Source organism: Leptopilina heterotoma, unplaced genomic scaffold (genome assembly GCF_015476425.1).
Source record: "Leptopilina heterotoma isolate Lh14 unplaced genomic scaffold, ASM1547642v1 Lhet_987, whole genome shotgun sequence".
Taxonomy (NCBI): Eukaryota; Metazoa; Arthropoda; class Insecta; order Hymenoptera; family Figitidae; genus Leptopilina; species Leptopilina heterotoma.
Window position 1 is genome coordinate 67,549 of NW_025111205.1, and position 9,597 is coordinate 77,145.

At 27.3% G+C, this 9,597-nt stretch overlaps 1 long non-coding RNA gene across 1 annotated transcript; it reads left to right on the forward strand.

Moving 5' to 3' along the window:
* Window positions 1-5,104: 5,104 nt before the first annotated feature.
* LOC122512397 lies at window positions 5,105-6,674 on the forward strand. The gene is made up of 3 exons (XR_006302627.1): window positions 5,105-5,238; window positions 6,408-6,490; window positions 6,563-6,674. It is a non-coding gene; the product is annotated as an uncharacterized LOC122512397 (long non-coding RNA).
* The last annotated feature ends 2,923 nt before the right edge of the window (window positions 6,675-9,597 follow it).

Sequence of the window (9,597 nt, forward strand, 5' to 3'; positions counted from 1 at the left end):
AAAACATTTTATAAAAAAAAATTTTTTTTTTTAGAAATGTGACAACAAGATTGTTGTTACTGCCCCCCTTTTTTATGAACTGTCGTCCCTTGTCAGTTCATAGTTTTTTTGGATGGTGGGAGATTTAATAGGGTTAAATTAATAATTTGGTTATATTGTAAGGATTTTTGATTAAAATGTGATAAAGTCATTTGAAGTGAAACGGAAAAAGGTTTCTAATAAGACTTTACTTTTTGTATTGTAGATGTAATTTAAGGATTTTCTTCCTGTCTTCTGTCTGTAATCTTGAGTTTTGTTTCTCACAGTTGGATTTTTGCTGATTTGGATTTTTCTCCTTCTTTATTTTTCGATATGGTAGTGGTTGCGTTAGGTGTTTGTTAGTTTCTGTTCTGTTATCGAGTTCTACGGTTGTCTTTTTTGGTGAATAAAAAAAATTTTGGTATATATATATAAGAAAAATGGCAGGTCATTGTTTTAATTTTGAGAGCTTCAAAATGGCTCTGGACTATTGCAGTGGTGGTAATTTTAGTGTTGAGACATTTTTATTAAGAAAAAGGGATGAGTTAATGAAAGATCAGTCCCTTTTCTCTCGTATTGGCAAACGGGGGTAAGTGTTTTATTGTTTTTATTTTTATTGATATTTTATAAATTTATTTCTTAGTATGCAAGTGTTGTATGTGTTATTTTTGTTTTAAATTGTGTATTTTTTGTTTATTTTTTAGTGTTCTTTTGGGATTTCCTAAATGGGAAGAGGCTCCTTTACGGTGCAATGCTCGTGAGCGTTGGGCATGTGTTAAAGGATCAACTGATTTTGAATTAGGTCCGTCTATGTGTACTCAGTGGGTGCAAGAGTATCGATGGTGTTGGGAGCGTAAAATTTATGAAGTACGTGGATATTGGGATTTTGATGGCTTTGTTTTCCCCACTACTGTCGAGGTTCCTGATGAAGAACCTGTGGAAATAATTCTCGGCTGTTTGGGAGTGAATGTTTATTCCTAGTAAGTGTGAATATATTTCGTTTTTAATGAATTGTGCGGATGTATGTATGTGTGCGTGTATTTTGATTTTTTTTTTTATTTAGAAGAAAAAAAATTTTTATTAGTTTGTTATTGAAGTTAATATATAATAAGACCTTATTTTTTTGAATTGAGACTAATCGATTGGTATATGCAAAGTATAAATCGTATGAGCATTTATAGAGTTAATTACGATTAAAGTTGAAAAATTCTCTTTTCTTAACATAAAATTTTTGTTTATTTATTTATTTATTATTTTTTTTTAGCCCTAAAAACCAGCTCGATGCAGTGCCTCCTTTAAGCGGGTATCGCATGTGTAATCGCGCTCTTGAATTGGTTTGGGTTCAGCGGTACCAATGTCGCTGGGACGTAGTAGAGATGGTTTTCTGTGGGTGGGAAACTGTAAGTATCTGTTTTTGTTGTTTATTTGAAATAGCGTTGTTTCCTTTTTTTTTAATAAATGTGTGTGCCTTTCTGTTTTGTTAATTTATTTGTTGTTTGTTTGTTTTAGCGTTGGCGGCTGGCATTAAAAACTTTTTGGGTCGAGAAATAATTCTTTGTTTTAATTTTATGGTTTGTGTATTTTTGAAAAAAAAATAAACAATGTTTGTATTCATTATCTGATTCTTTTTCTCTTCCTCTTTTTTTTAAAAATGTTTCTAAGATTTGTTATTGAGTGGAGTAATAAGGGAAAATTTTTTGATTTGTGAAAAGTTTGGTTCTTTTTATTTAAATGCATTGTTTTTTTTTTAAAGCTATTATTATCTGCAATTTTGTTTATGTGAAAAGGAGTTTTGTTCTTAAAAAAAGTTGTTGCTTTTGCTATTATGATGTTTTATTTGTTTGTTTATTTTGTTCAGTAAGATTTTCAATTTTCAGTTGTGAAAACTCAATTAAGTTTTTATTAATTATTTATACTTAAGTAATTTTTATTATTTAAAACAGATTATTTTATATCTAATGCTGAATTTATAAATTTTACTTTTATTTATTATCTTTTATTATAATTTTATTTTTGGAAAAAAAAAATTTTCTCTTTTTTTTTTTTTTAAACGATAAAGTATTATAAATTTGCGATTTATTATAAAGGAAAGTTTTGAATTCGTAAGTGTAATCATCGTGTGGGGTCAGCATCTCACGGTGAGGTGTTAATTGTATCCTTTCTTTCTGTTCTTCTTCGTCGTTGCATCTTCTTATCTTCCCCCCATGTCTTTGTGTGATATGGCTATGCTTGTTAGTTTCTTTCGTGCGTCGTCATATTGTAGTCTATTTTGTTGTTATAAGTGTATGTTTAGTGTAGTTATTTGGTTTTCATAATGTAATTTTTTTTTCAGAGGTGGAAATGTGTGTGTTTTTTCTTTCTTTTCATTTTTGGCTAAGTGTTTGTGAGCCGAAAGATGTTGATTGTGCTTTGTTCCTGTTTCTTGATGTTGCTTTTTTTGGATTAGTTCCTGTTTCTTCTTTCGACGTGAGTAATATATATAAAAAAATTAAAGAAATTACGAATGATTGAAGGAATTTATTTATTTTCAGAAAAAAATTTTTTTTTTTGTTTTTTAAAATACTTGTCAAAATTTTAATTGTCTTTAGAGATAATTAAATTCTTCTTCGAAATATCGATGATTTTCTAAAATTTGAACGAAATTCTTGGATTTTTTTTTTACTAAACTTCTACACAAACCTTTAATTATTTTCAAAAAAAATACTAAAAATTTTACAGGAATTTCATTATTTACAAATTTTTATAAATTTCTTTGTAATTTATAAAGTTATTTAATTTTTGGTGAATAATAAAATTCTTATTAGGAATTCAATTATTTTGATAATTAATAAAGCTAATTGTATAATTTCATTTATTTTTATTACAATTTTGATCGAATTCCTCGAAAAATTCAATTATTCTTAAAAATTTTATTAAAATTTATCGAAAAAAATTAGATTATTTTAATAACTTTTGCTACAATTTATTTATTAGAATATAAATATTATTTTTAATAATTTTTTTTTTAAATTAAATTTCTTTAAAGAATAAAATTATTGCATTCAAAATTTTTGATGCAATTTTTTTGTAAATTATCAATTGTCTTTATAAATAATAAAATTCTTCTCTAAAATTGAACTGTTTTCAAAGAATTTGATAAATTTCTTGGTAAAATTTTAATTATTTTTTTTTTTTTATTTTTCTTAATTTAATTATTTTTAATATCTGATATTTTAATATTGTCATAATATTTAATATTGTTCAATGTCGTGCTACTTTCTATAAATTTCCGTAAATTACCGAGAAAATTTCTATAAATTTCCATAAGTTATCAAAATAATAATTTTTTAATGAGATCACCTTTTACATGCATTTGTGAAACATGTGAAATTATTAATTTGATGTACAATTTTTTAAATTTTTGGTCTTCTTTCTAATGAGATAATTTTTGTATGATTTTCGTTCAAGTGGATTTGTAGAAGTTATTTTTTCTATTTTGCTGTGTTTCGTGGCCGGCCTTGGTTTTGTAATTTAACCCTAATTTACTTGTCAGCGTATTTTCTCGATCTGGAGTTTCTTTTATATATATATACTTTTTGATTTAATTTTGTCTAACAATTGTTTTTTTTTTACTTAGTTACTTATTATTGCTTTTTAGAGAGAAGAAAAAATTGGAAAAAATTTTTTTTTTAAATTTATTTAATTAACCGTGTTAGATTTTTCGGATTGAAATTATTAGAGAAGAAAAAAAAATTTTATAATTTTTTATAATTTCTTGGTGTTTTTATTAAAAATTTGTTTATTTACTAAATTAAATAATTGAATGCTTGAGTTTATAACTGAAATTTTTGCGAAAAGAAATGCCATTTTATTAATTCCCAAAAAAAAATGTTTTACTTAATTTTTTAGTGAAATTTTAAAGGAAGAAAGAAAAAAATAAATGTTTAATCATTCTCTAAGCGCGAGATTTTCAGTCTCTCTATATATATAGATATATACGAGGTACTGTATGCCTATGCTCGATGCATGGCTTTCCTCGTCTCTTTCTCCGCTTCCTCACGTTCGTATACGCCCCGCATGCTCCGCGATCGTCACGAAGCAATGCTTTGCTCCATACGTTTGTTCTTTGCTTCTCTACCTTTACCAGCTCCCCGGCGTTTCACCACTTCTTCCGGTACCTACCAACTATCTTCTCTGGCGCGATCCCAGTTTGTCGAGAACCGAAAAATTTCAAGCGCCTAGGGTGTGCATGTTCCGTACGATCTTCATGCATTTATCTTGCTTCCTATGCTTTCCGCCCGCTCCCCGGCGTTTCACCATTTCCTCAAGCACCCACAAGCTTTCTTTCATGTATAGTATTGTTAGTTTAAAGCTATAATTTTCGTACTAAGGGGAATTATTATTTGGGAATTATTTTTTTTTTAAATCTCATAATATGGTGTTTAATATTTCCATATTTTTAGAGTGTATTTGTTATTCAATTATAAGATTTAAATTAATTTAATTAATTTAAAATTCAAAATTTAATTTGAAATGTTTTCTTTTATTTCAAGTGATGTTGAGCTTTTGTAGTATGCAATTATTTAAGAATTTGTTTAAAAGATAAATCGTATGAAAATTCAATTTTGAGGAAAAAAATTCAATTATCCAATAAATTATTTTTAAATTATTTTTTTTAAACTGAAATTTTTCTTTTATATTGATTTTAATTTCGTTTCTGTTGTTCCTCTTTGTAGGTTTTGCTGTTATTTTTTTTGTTTGCTGTCCTGATGTTTTATTTTCTTAGTAAGTATTTTTTAATTTTTGTAAGTATTTTGGAAAAAAAATGTGTTAATCTTGGCTCTTTTTTAGGTGGTTAGAAGATTTTTGGAGAGAAAAAGGCATCAAGCAGTGGATTTTTTTTTTATTTTTCCCTATCGTTTATTTTAATTTGTAAGTATATTTTAAATTTGTTGTTTTCCTTTGTTTTGAATTTTTATTAACCATGGCTCTTTTTGTAGGTGGTTAGAAACAAAATTTTTTTTTGGAGGGGAAAAGGCATCAAGCAGTGGATTTTTTTTTTATTATTCCCTATCGTTTATTTTAATTTGTAAGTATATTTTAAATTTGTTGTTTTCCTTTGTTTTGAATTTTTATTAACCATGGCTCTTTTTGTAGGTGGTTAGAAACAAAATTTTTTTTTTGGAGAGGAAAAGGCATCAAGCAGTGGATTTTTGTTTTCCCCATCATTTATTTCACTTTGTAAGTATATGGGCAATTCCACGTGAGATTTCAGTCGACCTCTTAAAATCGGCCAAAAATATTTTTTTTCTATTCTGTATTGAAAAAAAACAGATACGTATTTTTTTATTATTTTTTTGGAGGCCAAATTTTTGAGTTATGAATTTTCAAAATTTTCGCTTTTTAAATGTAGGTATATTTTTAATGTCAGATAACTAAAAAAATATTGCTTCTTTTTATTTTTTGACAAGAGAAAAAAGTTTTGTTTTTCTCTCTACTTTTGAATAATCATAACAACAAATTTTTTTTTTCATTTTTTATTAAAAAAATAAAAAAATTTTATAAACAAATTAATTTTTTTTAACTTTGGGTATGATAAATTTTTAATTTTCTTTTTTTAAAACATACCTGGAAATGATAAGAAGGTTTTGCAAAAAGTTTCAGAGTGGGCCTGACAAGTTTGATGGGTCCAAAAAAAATAATTAAGCTGTCCATGCAGGTCGCACGCTCGTGGCACAATGGGATTTTTTTACAATTTATTATTAAAAATTGTCTAGAGCCTACAAATTTTATCGGATTTTGATTATTATTGAATTTTTAGGCTCTAAACAATTTTTAATAATAAATTGTAAAAAAATCAAATTGTGCCACGTGCGTGCGACCTGCACGGAGAGCTTAATTATTTTTTTGGACCCATCAAACTTGTCAGGCCCACTCTGAAACTTTTTGCAAAACCTTCTTATCATTTCCAGGTATGTTTTAAAAAAAGAAAATTAAAAATTTATCATACCCAAAGTTAAAAAAAATTAATTTGTTTATAAAATTTTTTTATTTTTTAATAAAAAATTAAAAAAAAATTTGTTGTTATGATTATTCAAAAGTAGAGAGAAAAACAAAACTTTTTTTCTCTTGTCAAAAAATGAAAAGAAGCAATATTTTTTGAGTTATCTGACATTAAAAATATACCTACATTTAAAAAGCGAAAATTTTGAAAATTCATAACTCAAAAATTTGGCCTCCAAAAAAATAATAAAAAAATACGTATCTGTTTTTTTTCAATACAGAATAGAAAAAAAATATTTTTGGCCGATTTTAAGAGGTCGACTGAAATCTCACGTGGAATTGCCCATATTTTTAATTTTTTGTTTTCCTTTGTTTTGAATTTTTATTAACCATGGCTCTTTTTTTAGCTATTTGAATTTTAATTGGAGGTTCCTGCTTACAAATTTTCTATGATTTGTGGGGGTTCTTGGCTTTTAAAATTTTATCTTGGGTAAGTTTGTTAATGAATTGTTTAGTTGTATGTAGTATTGTTCATTTATGTATGTTTCATTGTTTTTTTTAGGTACCCTGTGCCCCCCTTTTATGACGTGTGTTTTTTTTATACAATAAATTTCAATATAAATTGCTTAAAAATAAATATGTAATAATATTTTAAAAGTATTATTAAACCAGAGAAAAAATGAATTACTTAAAGTTATTTTAATTATTCTACCCCTTTTTTTTTAATTTTGTTCATGTTCGTAAATTAAAATATTATTTTTTTGTTATTTTTATGTTGTTTTTTTTTGCTGTTTTTATTTTTTTTTTGTTTACTCCTATTTAATTATATTTTCTTTAAATTAGATTTTTGTTATTGTTATTTCTTTTTTATCCTTTCCTAAACTGGTTCGCACATATTTTGGAGGAATAATCTGAGGGGATGCTTCTATGGAGTTCATCGGAGAATTCTACATCGTTCCCGGATCTTTTTTTTTTTGTCTACTCTTGGAGTTCCAGTTTTACTATGTCTAAACCATGACATTCTTGAGAATTGGATACAATTTTCGGTTTGAAAGCGATTTGTTGCTTATCGACCGTAAAAAAATGAACTAGTCCCCTATAAAAGATTATTAGTTAATTTAAATTATTAACTTATTTTTTATTAGTTAATCTTATCCCATATTAGATTATTAGTTAATTTTTTCTTTTGTATATGTATGTGCTTTAGGGCTTGCATGTATTCTTATACATGTTAGTGTTAGTTTATTATTATATAAAATCTTTTTAATATTTAAATTGAATTAGTTGATAGTTGGTTAGTTTTATTCTTTAGTTTTTTCTTATTTGTATATTGTCTTAGATTAGTTTAAAGTTAGTATTGTTTAGCTTGTTAGTTATTATATTTAAGCCTTTTTTTACAAGATAAATTATATACATTTTGTAAAATTGATTTAGCTTCTCTTTTTTTTTAGGGTATATCTATGTATTTAATTTCGGGTAGTTCTGCGTATCGTAATTTAGAAATTGGGTTTTCTAGTGCGTTATTTTCTTTTCGTAGTATATTGCTTGTTGTAGGTTTATTTTCCTCTTGACATTCTTTTCGTTGTAGTATTTCTTGTTTAGTGGTTGAAGGTGGTGGTTGTATTTGTTGATTTTTTTTAAAACTGCTAATGCCTTGGCTGTTGGGTCTTTGTCGCGATGGGCTGGACGGTATGGCGTACATTTGTTGCGTTTCTGTCTCGTTGTCTTTTCTTTTTTGTTTCAGGCAGCATAAAATTTTTTTTTGGTCTTTGACGCAATGTTTTATAGTCAAGTAAATTATGATTATTATTATTACAGTTGTTAGTGTTCCTATTATGGAATTCGTGTATTGGTATTGTTCCTTTTTTCCAATTGTGTGTAAACTTTGAATTTCGAGTCCTTTTTCTATTTCCTGTAATTTTTCGTCGGTTTCCATTTTTCTCCAAATTGGTCGAATTTCATTTGATGTGGTTGTTTCCTTCTTTGGGTTTATTGTCTTTAGAATGGGTGAGATTTCTTCTAGTTTTAACTCTATTTTTGGTGTATAGATGTATTCTTGGGGGTTGTTTAATATTTGTAGTGTAGGTAATTTTATTGTGTCAGTCTTTAATGTACATTTTGGTGACAGTTTAATAACCCCTATTTCTTTTAGCTGAAAAGTTTTGACTTTTGTTTTAGGGCAGATAAGGTATGCGGTTTCTTCTTTCGTAAGAGAATACAACCAATTTCCTGTTGTGATTAAAGGTTCCCATAGTGGTTGTTGATTTTTGGTGATCCGGATGTCACAGCTTCTTAACGTGTTATTGTTAGGTTCTCTTAATAATTCTGATTCGCAACTTGGTGCTAAAATGATATCATAGATTCCTTGAGTAGGATAACATACATATCTTTCTTCTACTAATTGGCAATTTCTTAATTGCTCTTCTTCTAAATAAAAATAGTGTCGTCCTTCAATACTTGTAGCTATATATTTAGAGTGGGGGGTGATATATGCTCTGTTTCCTACTGTTCCTATTGATTGTAATACAGGTAATTCATAGCATTTTGTATAACAAATATTTTTCTTTTTCTAAGAGAGGAATGTCGAGAGTTATCATTAAATTTTCTCCTTTTACTTGTATCCCTATTTTTGAAATTTCCGTTATCGTTGCTACATTCAGGTTGTCTATATGCATAGGGTATTCCTGATTTTCTAAGAATTTATGTGCTTCGGTTGCTATTGTTTTTATTTGTTCGTTATTTAATAGTTTCGGGTGTAATTTTCCTTCTAGGGCTTTGAATATGACGTTTAAAGTTTCCTCTAGTCCATGTTTGTAGGTTTCTATTTGTTCATATTCCATTGTCTAGATGTTTTTTGTAGTTGTAACATAAAATCTGTAGTAGTTAATTTGGATTCTATGTCGAGCATATCTTCTTCCAGTTTGTAAAGTCTTTTTCTTTCTTCTTCTGATCTATTATGTTGTTGCTGTGCTAAGTCGTATAAATTTGTAAGTCTGTTCGTACTAGGTGGGTTTGTTCTCCCACTAAGTGTGATATGTTTTTCTGTGCTTCGTTTAGTTCCGTAAAAAGTTGTTCATATCTTTCTCCATCGTCGTAAGTTAAAATTCCTATTGTTGGTCCTGCTATTTTTCCTATAAAATCCTATTAATGGCGTATTTCGTTTTTTTCCTATGTTGAAATGAGAGTTCTTATTTGCATTTGGTTTTTGTTTCAATTCTTGTATGAGTTCCATTAATTGTTCACAGAAGTAGTTTAGCTACAGTTATTTCTTTATTTAACATCTGGTATTCCAAAAATGTCGTCGCAGCTTATTTTCATTGCTTTTTCACACAATGTTTCCATTTTCTTGTATTCATTTCCAGATTAGGTAAATGAGTTTTAAATGTGTCTGTGTCCAGTAAGACTAATGTTCTCCCATGTTCCCCGAAATTCGTTGTAGATTTGGCATCAGTCATAAAATATTCCTGTATTTTTGTTTAGAGTCTTTATTGAAATAAAAGGGTCTATATCATTGTCCTTATTACTTCGATCATTCCTAGCTATTACGATGCATATTTTAACATAGTTCTCCCATTTCTGTAATCAAAAATTAAATTT